The 13,620-nt window shown below is 37.4% G+C and overlaps 1 protein-coding gene across 2 annotated transcripts in view; it reads left to right on the forward strand.

Moving 5' to 3' along the window:
• Window positions 1–8,495: 8,495 nt before the first annotated feature.
• The window catches only part of mrtfbb (myocardin related transcription factor Bb), a 30,561-nt gene continuing 25,436 nt past the window's right edge, over window positions 8,496–13,620 (forward strand). For both annotated transcript variants that reach the window (XM_056753239.1, XM_056753240.1), the window contains exon 1: window positions 8,496–8,635. The gene's annotated coding sequence lies outside the window, so the exon portion shown is untranslated. The remainder of the gene's footprint in view (window positions 8,636–13,620) is intronic.

The raw sequence follows: 13,620 nt of genomic DNA on the forward strand, positions 1-13,620 counted from the left end.
AATGTTTGTACTGTGTAATAATCGTTGTAATAATCAACTAATTTTATTATTTTAAGTCCATCTTAAAATATGTATGATCATTATTATTATACTAATATAACATGTGCATCGCTACTTGGGCCAGAAGCATAACACTTTTTCCTGTGCTTTCGGATAAAAACAAACCAACAGCTCAACAGCTGCACTCAATGAGGTCAGGTGTGTGATATCTGAGCACACTTGAGATCCTCAGAGGGCATCAAAGGGAAAGACTTGCCTAACAGAGCACAAGGCTCTCGGTCTCACTGTGTAATACGAATCACAATGACTTCGGTCTGCCCTTCTATTTACAGCCTGTCTCAACATTATTCCTTCAGAACCAATTGGGGAGTTTGTATAAAAATGGAAACAGTTAATAAATTGCTTATAGGAAGAATGACAATGGTAGTCAAACATGCTCCAGAACTGTTTGCTTTCCTATATTAATATACTTTTAAATATCTTCTTTTGTGTTCAACCAAACAAAGAAATTTACAATGCATTTTTACCTACTATGGTAGTCAATGGTGGCCAAGAACTGTTTGGTTATAAGCATTCATCCAAATATCTTTCTCTGTGGTCATCAGAACAAAGAAATGTACACTGCACAGCTTAAAGTGATACTTCACCCAAAAATGAAAATTCTGTCCTCATTTACTCACTTTCGAGTTGTTTACATTTCTTTGTTCTGATGAACACAGAGAAAGATATTTGGAATAATGCTGCTTATAATCAAACAGATCTTGCCCCCCATTGACTTATCATGTTTTTGTTCTGTTGAACACAAAAGAAGATATTTGAAAGAATGTAGAACAGCAAACAGTTCATGGGCACTTTTGACTACCATTATTATGTACATTACTATTATATTATTTTTTTCCTATTATGGGAGTTAATGCGGGTTGAGATCTGTTTTGTTATAAGCATTATTCCAAATATCTTACTTTGTGTTCATCAGAACAAAGAAATGCATACAGATTTGGAGCAAATCAAAGGAGAGTAAATGATGACAGAATTTTCATTTTTGGGTGAAGTATTCCTTTAAAGGCGAGTAAATAAAGACCAAATTTTTCATTTTTGGGTAAACTATCCCTTTAAGAGCAATAGACATGACCTGACTGTCTATCAATTTCCAGCTTTATTATATCTGCATACTTTACAGCATGCGTTCCAAAAGATCAGGAGTCAAAAGTTTACTTTAGAAATTCGCATAAAACATGCACCCATTTCATCACGCTTGATGTATCAGGGTTATTTTAATGAGACTGTGACACCAGCGTTACATTTCAAAGCAGTGCTTCTGTCATCGTTTGTCAGCACCCTCAAATATTTCCCATCTGTCTCAATACTGCCAGACATTACCATTTATTTCTCCAACAGTTTCTTCTCACACTCTTGTCTCTACTGAAATACCTATTGCACTATTTCATCTCAGCACAGAAGTCTATTTGTTGTGTTCCCCTTTTTATGTGCTCTGTGTAAATTTACTTTCTCAAGTCGTATATCTCCCTTAATCTGCCCGCAACCAATATTTCGGAGGTTTTATTGCCCCGGACTTCTCCGCAGAATCGAACTTGACAAGCTTGTTACACCACAGCGTATACCTCAGAGACGAACTAAATTCACAACCGAATTTTCTTACTGTGTATTTTATGGCAGATGAAAGATTGCAGGTGCGAGGTTTGTTTATCTGAAAATAAATTATTCAAATTTGCATTTTCAGGATGAAAAACAGGAACGCTATGGACAACAGTTGTAACTAGGCTTTGCTATACATTCCTCAATGTAATTTTTTTGTCACAGCAGCCTAATGTTTATTCAGCTATGGTTCTAACAGACCGCGGAGCTAACTGGGGGCGGAGCTTCCATCTTCCATTAATAGATAGAAATGTGCAACCACCATGTAAATGATTTGAATGATGGCTGCATTATTCACTCATTATTGCCAATTCTTGTCTGCTTACTTCAGCCAGAGGCCCACAGCACCCCAGGCACCTATTGAAACTCCACTAAGTTCTAATACAAAACTTGGACATGCAGTTCCAAACAGGAGTGACCCAGAGTCTCTTAAAATCACAATCCTGCATTATCACCACTGTGCCATTGAGGAAGGTGCTTAACCCCATTTAGATCCTGTTCAATTTTACAGCTGCTGGTGCATATACAGTATTGCTCATTTTCATGGAGGCTTATGCGGAGGTGGGCTTTCCTCTAGCCCCAGTAGGTAGGCTATTCTATTAGGACCTTAAAAGACCCCTCTTCCGCCCAGTCCCACCTGGCCCTGGGATAAGGCAATGAAGCTGTACCTGCAGAGATGATGCATAAAAACAATCATCCTCATCATGGTGTATTTTTTTACATAATTTAGTTAATATTTCAGGCTAACTGATTATGCTTTTAGCTAGCTGGTGTCCAGTACTCTTAGCTCCATTTAACACATTTCTGAGCCTTAACAGCTGCTTGTCAAAAAGAAAATTACTCTGTGCGGAAAGTATACAGTGACAGCACAAATTTAAACCTGTTATTGAGTATTACTTCACACAACATTTGAAACAAACAAACTTGCATTCTGTTCATTATTTTTATATTCTGAGAAGATAGCAAATAACTGAAATGCTGAAAACAGTCCTCTGTGACTTATAACACGTGAATATCAAACTTCACCTGCCTTACAAGTTACACTATATCTGAACCTTTTTATTTATCTCTCTGAATCGCTTGTCAAGCATTGGGAAAGCTTGTGTCTAGTTTGCCATTTTAATTTTTATATCATATTGTAATGCTTTTTAAACGTATTATTGAAAGAAGACATGACTGCAAAAACTGATCTGATGTTTACCAAAGCAGTAAAAAAAACATAAAATCGCACTCAACTGAAGTCTCTTCCTTTTTAAACATTTTATTTATCAACTGTACAGCTGGTTATTTTGCTTTAAAAGTGTGTTTTAAAAAGTTTGTATAAACACATAAATACTTGACGTTCAGCTACTTTGTAAATAACCAGCTAAAAAAGGAAGAGAGTGTGCGGTTTAATCAAACGTTTAAACAATGATCAGACACCGATATGTTATGTTTGCCTTCCCTTATTTAAAAAGAAAAGGCAAATCAAAAAGTATATTTTGTTACAATAGTACTATTCAAAGACTTATATAGTCTGTTGGAAACTGTGCCACTGGTCCACACATTGTGATGTGATCTTTACTGGTGATTACTTTCCTCTACACTGAGGACACCTTGGTCTCAGATCTCATCTTTTTGAGCTCTGCTTTGGAAAATAAGTTCAGAATTAGTTGGAGCTGTGCACTGGGGGTTAGTGACCGTGCCATTTATACTGTGAAGTGATGCCTTTTTATGTGACCGAATCTTATTTCTGTAATTTCCCAATCCCAATGGCAAAGTTTTTTTAGCTCGCCAAATACATTGGTCCAAAATTGTGTCTGTATGAAGGCAAAAAGCCCATAAGTGTTAAGTAAATGTTTGAAATTTGTCTAAAACACAGTTAAACACAGCAACGCTTCCTCAGTCAACCAGCGTGGCCGGAAACAACCAGCATCACACTGGTACACCAGTCAGATAACGATCCAAACCAGGACTTAACAAGAAAAACCAGCCTGGAACAACATGAAAACTCATGCAGGTCTAAGCGAGATCTTGGTTTCCACGTTGTTGAACACTTTTTTCAAAAAATAATTTAAAATGTCGTCAAAAGAATAGCAATTTTTTGCTAAAAAAGAGAAGCCATTATACTCAAGTAAATTTATATTCATTAAACATTATTCGTAAAGCATATATTTATAGAAGATTATAAATGTTTTGGTTATGTTGTTCAATTTTGTCATGTACACATGTACTGGCAGGTCTAGCTTGCATCAGCCAATCACGTCAGGTGCAGCTAATCAACGTTAACAAATAGTCATGCAACACATACTAGACTGCGTTCTGTTTTAGTCGCCTTTCTCTGCTCCTTATCAGCTGCTAAATCATGCCGCACAAAAAAACCCACCTCCATCCCTATCTCCTCCATATCTGCCTGTATCTGTCGGATAACTTGAATCCTGTTTAGCATCATAAACTGTACTATTTCCCACAGGCGGGGGGACATGTATTGCTGCTCCTCCGCTCTGTCAGTGCAAGGCTGCATGGACATTCGGAGAGTTTGCCCAGAACAGTTTTATTCCACCAACCTTAAATATTGCTATTGTTAAAATATTTGTCGACAGTGGTCCTGACAGAACATAAGCGTGGTCATGGACGCCTCTTTTTCCGACTATTTCTTCATTTGTATAATACACAAATATTCCATCTGTGTTTTTTCATTTTTTGTAATTTGAGAATATCTCCTAGAACATCCAATTTTTTATCAGAATATTTTCATTTTATCCAGCCATAGCTGGATGTGTTACGGTAATGTGATTTCCAGCAGCAAATTCAATAAAATACAAAATAATTCAAACATTTCTCTTATTGCATGATGTAGAACTCAATTATCTTTGTTATGTTCATTTTTGTGTAACTCAATGACTTTCATTTTAAATGACTTGCCTGATGGTTCTTTTCAAGATCTCACAGTAAGGTACGGTATGAAAAACAATCAGGTTATACAAAAATCTTGCCTTTAAATCTATGCTGATAAAACCAAAATGCTTTACGATTTAAACCAAAATAAGCTTTTGAAAGGCCGGGTCATATTTCTGCTCTCACTTCAAGGTCGTACCCTCCGGTCTGGTTGGCATGAGGGACACCCGGCCTTCTGAATGTCAATTAACAATGCGACATTTTGCTTCACCATGGGATGTTATTATGGACACTTGTAAAATGCAGGGTGAATTCTGAAGCCTGGCATGACTTTAACTGTTGCGGTGTGAGAATGCACGGGTGCCACAATCAGTCCAGCTATAAACGGATGCGTGCTCACGTCATCATAGGAGGGGCACTAAATTAGATGCAGATGTTCAGCGTTCGGCATTCAACTATTGAAAAGGGTTTCATTACACGCCAAAAAAAGCTCCCCTATACTCACTGTACTGATGCTCTTTCTGCTAATGTAAGCTGTCAGGCTTACAACAATAAGTGCGTGTCCGTCTGTGAGTCTCGATGTTTGTAGATTTGGCTAAATGTTTCAAAATATGAACATAGTAAGATATACATGTCAACAGGTTTGTCTAAGGGATAGATTTAGAGAATAGAAAATATCATTAGCGTACAACAGTGGAAGTCTATGAGGCATCCTTATAAACTTAGTGAAATAGACCAGTGCATGTGCACTCTTGCATACGTTGTGCTCACCTATGTGTGTATATAGGCCTATTTAATTTAGCATGATCTATTTATAACAGGGGTCACTGCCGGCATAATAAACTCATTGTCTCATAGGAAATTACTGCTTCATTTCACCTTAAATTATGCTGATTTATGATGATGACATGAGACTACAGAACTCTTTTTATTTAGAAGAAGACATCATGCAGACTAATTTGTCATTTGCGGCCGATGCTTTGTGTTGAGCGAAATGTGAGCACAATGTGAAATGTTCAAGCAGTTTGTAATTCTCTCAGAAAATAAGGTCTCCACACTCCCCTTTCATTTCCCCTTTGAGCAGTGAGACATGCATTCTCCTCGAGAAATCATTTTGCTCTGGTTTAATGGATCAAAACAAAATTTCTAATTCTGTGATGTCCCCCCCAAAAGATAAATCAAATAAATAATCCAGTTTGTGATAACACAGAAATGCCATATTGCCCCCTACTGGCCGTGCGTGTGAAAAATCCCAATCAGAGGTACACATCCCAACATGGGGGTTAAGTAGATTCCAGAGGTTTTTAAACCTAAAACTAGATAAAAGCGTAACTTACCGGTGGGAAGCGATACCGGAAGTGAGTTGCGGCTGTGTTTAACATGACATCTTAAATAGGCCGCTAAATAAATTAATTTAACGCGTTCCTCCAGACCTTTGGTTTAAAAACTGCAACCTGTTTCTTTTACTGTGGTTTCAAGAATTGTTTGGATCGTAAAAGGTTTAGAAGATCTTACATAAGTCTACCTGACTGGAGCCATACCGCATGTACGGTTGCAAAACACCAAGTGCTCGCGCGGCCTTATGTAAGTGGAAACGGAAGTCATTTTCAGCAGTAAACAAAATATTATAAACTCTTAGACAAACAATTGTTTTCTTTGAGATAACGACGTTCTGTATTCACAGAAGACTTTGTGGTTAAAATAAATAAATAAATATAGTCAATTTACAATTATCGTATGACATTTTATGTGATTAAATGCAACTCAACTACTATGTGACGTCATGCATTTAAGTGGCCTATAGTCCGAAAAGTATTGCTTCTTTTTATTTAAATGTTTAACAATAATTATGCTTAAAGGTATCTTACTTTTTGGCTTTGTTATCTGTATACTGAAACCTGCTTTGCGTATTACTGTTTCTGTGTTCTCACCGAGGGATTCAGTACCAAATGATGCACACAGAATCTCAATCTTATCATTGTCTAAAGAGCCACTAGACTCAAGAAGTATTGCTAACAGGTTTTCAAACTACTTAACAGCTCTCTGTGACACCCAATTCCCAAATAACACATCTTTTAGAATGAGCCAAATCGTTTTTTCCCCATTATTTGTACAATTAACATAGCAGTGCACAATACACTTAACAAAAAACATTTCAAACTTAGACTTACAAAATATAGGAATGCTTGAAATACATGCTAAGGCAATTACAATTCTTCAAAATTATCAAAACATTGGACATGTATTTTGGCAATTAAATTGCTGTTTAATTAGGAGACAATAAATTACGGGGATAAAAGGTAAATAATAAAAGACAAGTAATTTAAACAGAAATCCAACACCACATTACTGCATGTACACTGACCATGAGGCCTCAGCTGCACCGTACAATGCTAATACACACACAAACAATATAAACTTCATTACAAAATAATACAGTGCTGTCAAGTTTCATTGATTTTATTCTGCCGTTTGATTGCATTGTGGCTCCATAAACAAGTTTTAATCTAAATTAATAACCAATCAGTTGTTGGAGCCCCCAAGTCTCTCAGGCAGCTGGGGCTCCATCATGGCCCTCATCTCTCTGTGTGTGAAGCATAAAGACACACAGCACTACAATGAGTCACATCTCACGCCAGCACTCTCAGAGATACGGCTGGCATGCGGCCTTCAGCCTGCTTCCCCCCTTTCCTCCCTAAACCATACACTATTCTGGGACATGATTAAGCCTCACACCTCCACCAGCAGAGAAGTGTGGGCAATGTGGGACATGATCATCGAGAGCCGAGTGGGAGTACACATGAGAAACAGAAGAAAGAGAGGGGAAAGGAGCGCAGCCTTTTTCATGACTCACGCTTTTTTTATTTCAGTGCGTTGTTTTGCTGGCTCTGGTCTGATTCTAACAGATTATGTGTGATGTAGTTGTAGGGGGCACACACATGGGCCATACATTAGTTTGGTGTGCTGTATGTAAACATTTGGATTAATCAAGTGGTACTCTCTATGGCAAATATATGTTTGTGTCAACATTTTGCAAGGAATTACTTGCAAACTTTGTTACTCGGTTATTTTCTTTACATTGAGGGACCACAGGTCATGATAAAAAGGCTGTCCATACTGTAGTGTCACATGTACACCTAGGCTTTTGCGTATTAAATTAGTCATAGATATTGTGAATATATCGCCTATATCTGAAAGACTTAAATACTCAGCTTTCTGTTTGTCTTTGGTAGCTGATGTCACATGCTTTTGGAAAGTTATTTTAAAGATCTATCGAAGATAATTTTTAAGTATTTTATAAGTATCATGCATACACATTTACGGCCACGTGTAATTACATTTTTTTTGTCGTTTTATTGGACCATTTAAAATTAATTTAAAATGAGTCAAAGCAACTAAAAACATTCCCTTTCACTTATACACAAATGATAATGTTAAAGTAATAACAACAATCTCCGTGTATCTGTTTAGAGCCAATAAAGGGCTTTAGTCTTTTTCTTCGTGTGAGTAAATAAGGATAATACTTATTATAATATATATTCTTTATAATATTATTGTATTTAAGTATATTTGAATATTCTTCGTTGCTTTATGAACTGCTTTTCAGTGCACACCAGATGGCAGTGTAAGACAAAATCAGCTTATAATGCCTCAGGTTATCTCGATGAATTTATGACTTCGTTCAAATAAGTTACAGTATATACATAGTTTAATATCAACATATACGGTTTGTGTACATTATAGCTCATTTAAATATTCCAAAGAGTCTACCTTGAATAATCACATGACATGCCAGTGTGTGCGTGTCTGCTTTTCTGTAGCTTGACATCTCGTTTTGAATCATTGAAGTTGATTTGAAGAAAAGTTTATTTTAATGAAGAAGTAATCGATTGTTTAAGTTCAGCGGTGTTGTTGTGATGCCAGCCGCAGCTGATTTAGGAAGTTGGGAAGGGTTAACACAACTTCATTACATCATCGTCTCCAGCGAAACACAATAAAGAGCGGCCATCTTTACACAACAACTGCAATGTCGGAATTTCATTTCATCATTGTGTATGTGTCATTCGCGTGAACGCGTTTAGTTCGGGAGCCAAAAACAGCGGTAAGATTTCCTCATCTTGAGTTTTCTCCGGTGCGTGCAGCGTACAGCGAACGTGAATCCGCGCGATTGAGTGAATGATACATTGTAGTCTTCATACCTGCGCTGTAATTCAGAAGAATGAGTCATAAACTGTAGTCTTACCCAACGATAATTCATTTCACGATTTATTATGTCAGATTCACAACTGTTAGTAATTTAGCGTCATATTTAGCGACGTCGTATGGATGACTATTACCGGTGTTGTAAACTAGTATTAATGACTTCATCAAAGTTTACCGTGAAAGTTGTTTTTCATGAATAATAATGATTTTCAAGAATAATGTGGATACTTCTGTAGTTGTAAGGACTGAACAGGACTGCTGGGAACTCTTTTGATAATGTTAACTTTTTCTAATTCACTACAAACGCCAAGTTTAAGATATCCTATATATACAGCTAAGGGCAACATGTATTGATTATATTTGTCTATAAGTGCATAAACAAGATAAACACCTTAATAACATACTATTGTTAATTATTTTGGATAAAAGCGACTTGAGTTCAGTGTAATGAATGCATATTCTGTGCTTCACTCAATTCACAGGTGTGAGGGTGTTGGGTTGGAGCTTGTCCTTTGTTGGCATGAACTTCTGAAATGGTCTTTAGTTCAGTAAAATGTTGTTAACTATGCACACACACATGGCAGTACGGGTGTGTCTGCAAGGCAACATTGTTTAGCGCTCCCATGCAGCGACCTTTGGTGTTGATGTGATTTTGGCATGCTGTGAAGGTTGAAACACGCTTGTGTTCACCGCCAGAGGCCTGCCTCATTATTATATACCATACAGAGCAGCATTATTATGGTTGGCTGAAGGTCGGAACTTGAGCCAGTCTTTCTTTCAATATGAAAAACCTTCCTATTTAATACCTTCAAGGTTTATGTAAATCAGTTGAATAGGGTTTTGTTCCATTGGCTTATAAAGTCACTTTACTCGTGCTGTGTGTTGTTATTGTATTTCTTACTGCATTTGTAATATGTCATCGTAACACCCAAAGAAGTACGTACACTGTCACCTACCCGGGGCTGAAGGAACCCGATTGTTATTATTTAAGTTTGGCACATTTTCTTATAAATGAACTCCACTATAATGTGCCAGACAAACCCATCCAAGATAGTGAATGTATGTTATGGTGAAGTATAATGTTTGAATGCATCTTTTAAAGGGCAGAGCCATGTGTTTTAACTCTGTTTATCTGTGCCAGTTTGCCTGCATAGCATCAATTGCCAACGTAATGTTTTCTCACCTAAGGCTCTGGGCGTCTCCGTTTATAAAGACATCATGTTTACAGGATTTAGGGTTGTTTTAATAACATAATACTGACATACAGTTTCAGAGAATTACCACACTGCTTTTTGTATTGTCCGATAAATGGTCTGTTTTAACTAAATGTAGCTCACAGAATGTCTGTAGTGCATATATTATTAGATATTGAATGGAAAACTAAAGCATTCTTTACTGGTGACAGACTGTGTTCTACTCACCACAGATGTCTGCCGTATATTTCAGTACATCAACCGGTACATTCTTAAAAGATGAATGATCAGAGCTGGTTCTCTGCGAGTCAAAATCTATGAAATTTTGACCTTCATGTAGTATTTTTGATGTTGCCTTCCATAGTGCATTTCTACAGTTGAATTTTTTTTGAGAGGACCTTTAGACCGCAGCTGTGCTCAAGCAGGACTTGAGAGGTTGAGGTCCTGGTATTTATAGTGACTTTAAGCATAGTCCCTGGAGGTCTGGACATTGTTTTCTTAGTCTGCTGCGTCGCCTGTTTGATTTAAAGCTTGAGTCTTTAACATTGTTATCGTTACCTGTAATCACTGGGTAAATGTTATTTTGTGCATTTGAACTGAAGTTCGGAAAGTTCGAAAACAGGAATGAAATCATTGCTTTTTTTGTTATCGCTTTTCCGTTAAACTCTCTAAAGTTTTAAACAACTTTCTGGTAAGGGTTACAATTCTACACTGCTCATACATAGTCACATTCCACTGAGACGTCATTCGTTGTGACCTCACAGGCCTTGATGCATGTCGACCGGATTTAATAGTCAACAAATTTGTGTACTAGGAAGCTGCACATTGGTCCTTTTACAAGATCATATTCTCAGTTTTCTAAATCTTCCTCAGTGTATTAGAGAATGGGACTGAAGTTCCAGCCGGTATGAATTTAATGTCAGTAGCTGTCATTGTTCCAGAGTAGGAACTCTGTGGCACTGACGTCTGGTTCCAATATTCTTTTATTTATCCCAATACAAAAGAGAACACTATGAAAGCACTTATTTCTTCACTTTGGCTATTGTTTGAAATGATCAACAAGTTTAGGTCATTGTTTGCCCCATTGTTGCCTCATGAAAATGATATGGGATCATGAATCATACTTACAAAAAATTCTTGTCCTGGCAAATCTTTTTTTTTTAAATAGCAAGTTTCTTGGAAATGTAATTTATTTAAAAACACAATGCACGCTGAATTATGTTGTTGTGAAAGCATGAAGTTGATTTGGAGAAGTAATCGCATATAGGCAAGGAAATGAGACGGCAGTGTTTAAAATGAATAATACCTCAGATGTGTCATTCAACGGTTAAACGTGATTAATCGCATCAAGAATAAAGTCTGTTTGCATAATATATGTCTGTGCACTGTGGATATTCATTTTGTATATATAAAGAAAAACATATAATTATATACATGTATTTCCTTAATATATATATTTATTTAATTTAATAATATATATTTATTTACTTGAATAATAAACAGGATGTTTTTTTATTATATTTAATTATCTATTTAAATGTTGAATCATTTTTCAGTCTTAAATATGTGCATGTATGTGTATGTTTTATCATTCAACATTTATATGCACTGTACACAGACATATACACTCACCTAAAGGATTATAAGGAACACCATATACTGTGTTTGACCCCCTTTCACCCTTCAGAACTGCCTTAATTCTACGTGGCATTGATTTAACAAGGTGCTGAAAGCATTCTTTAGAAATGTTGGCCCATATTGATAGGATAGCATCTTGTAGTTGATGGAGATTTGTGGGATTCATAAAGCTCCCGTTCCACCACATCCCAAAGATGCTCTATTGGGTTGAGATCTGGTGACTGTGGGGGCCATTTTAGTACAGTGAACTCATTGTCATGTTCAAGAAACGAATTCGAGCTTTGTGACATGGTGCATTATCCTGCTGGAAGTAGCCATCAGAGGATGGGTACATAGTGTTCATAAAGGGATGGACATGGTCAGAAACAATGCTCAGGTAGGCCGTGGCATTTAAACGATGCCCAATTGGCACTAAGGGGCCTAAAGTGTGCCAAGAAAACATCCCCCACACCGTTACACTACCACCATAATTGCATTAATGAGAAATTGAACAGGTGTTCCTAATAATCCTTTAGGTGAGTGTATATGTAAACGCAAACCTTTTCTGGATGCAGTTAATCGCGATTAATCGTTGGACAGCCATACGATATATACATGCAAATATGTCCTAAATATAAACATGTATGTGTTTATGAATACAAAGTAAATATGCATAGATCTAAATATAATGTAAACATAAACTTTTATTCTGGATGCGATTTATTAATCAGTGATTTTTCAATATCTCCGAATTTGTCTTTAGTTTAAATGAAATCTAGCTGATTCTTATAGGCTGTTTTGGTTTATGGTTTAGGTGATGTGCTCAATACTGACTCCCCGCTGAGTATTTTGCTGGGCTAGTTGGATGAGGGGCAAAGGGCCTGTGCAGTCCGCTCCGGGACGGTCCCCTGGGAATCAGTTGGCTCTCTGGGAAAGTTAAAATGTGGGATCATTTTGGGGAATGGCAAAGGAATTTTCCCCCTTTCTCTCCTCTCCTCACTCAAGCTGGTGTTTTCTTTCTGCTGACGCCTGATGCTTGAGCTCTCTGCAAATACATGGAAAAGCATCGGAGCGGTTTCATTTTTATCCCAGATGCTTATTCTGGCTGGTCTCACAGCTAAATTTAGCAGCACAGCTGACCCCCTCCAGTTCACAGTGGATGAGTCATTCACTGTTTGTGTGGGTTGAAGTTTTCATTGTGTAGTAATGCTGTAATACGGCTATTATGTGTTCTTCTAAACGCCGTTTGGTCTTTACGGAACAATTGCAAACTAGTCAAACAAACACAAGGGATTTTTCCATTTAACGTAACTGTCGAATGCTGCATGTTAAGCAATTTGTGGTTCAGATCGGGTTGAAACTGAAAGTGTATTACAATGTGTGATTGTGCATGTTTGCGAGCCTAACCCTGCAGTCACAGTCCATTTCCTGAGGGAGACGTAAGTTGTTTGTACTAAGTGGTCAATCATGCATAGCTACACTTCCTGTTCTAGGTGGAGTGTAAATTTGTCCCAACGCAAAGTACCTACTAGCGATGATGTGTGTATGAACACAGGTCAAGCTGCAGCAGGCGCTCCGATGGTGTCCCCGACTGGCCCAAGTTTCCCTTCGCAGAATCGTGAACGTAATTCTGTTTGAGGTTTCGAAACAGTGCTGGACTAAGATGAATTCTTCCAGTGTCACTGAGAGGGGCTTAATGGTGATCTTCAGCGAGAACAGCCGAAAGTCTTTAAACTCTGTCGAATAAGATTGAAAGCAGGGAATTCGAGCAGCTAAGAAAGCAATCCAAGGCTTAAGTCAGTCATGGAGGCTTGTGTGCCTGGAAGAGTCAAGACATTCATCAGCCTGTTGTTTTTAATTTGCAGAAGATAACAACATCACAGTGCTTACTGAGTCACTTAATCTGCTTGTCATGCTTTCCATAGAAAATGGTTTTTGCCTAACTCATTAAACATAAAGTTTTCTAGTTCAGTTATTTAGTAGCATATTGTATCCATTCCTATTGGAAATTAAAAGCAGTCGTGGATGTGGGAGATGGTGAAAGACTTAAAGACCCTGTGAAATGGCTTGATAA

Source organism: Triplophysa dalaica, chromosome 7, assembly GCF_015846415.1.
Source record: "Triplophysa dalaica isolate WHDGS20190420 chromosome 7, ASM1584641v1, whole genome shotgun sequence".
In the NCBI taxonomy this organism is placed as follows: Eukaryota; Metazoa; Chordata; class Actinopteri; order Cypriniformes; family Nemacheilidae; genus Triplophysa; species Triplophysa dalaica.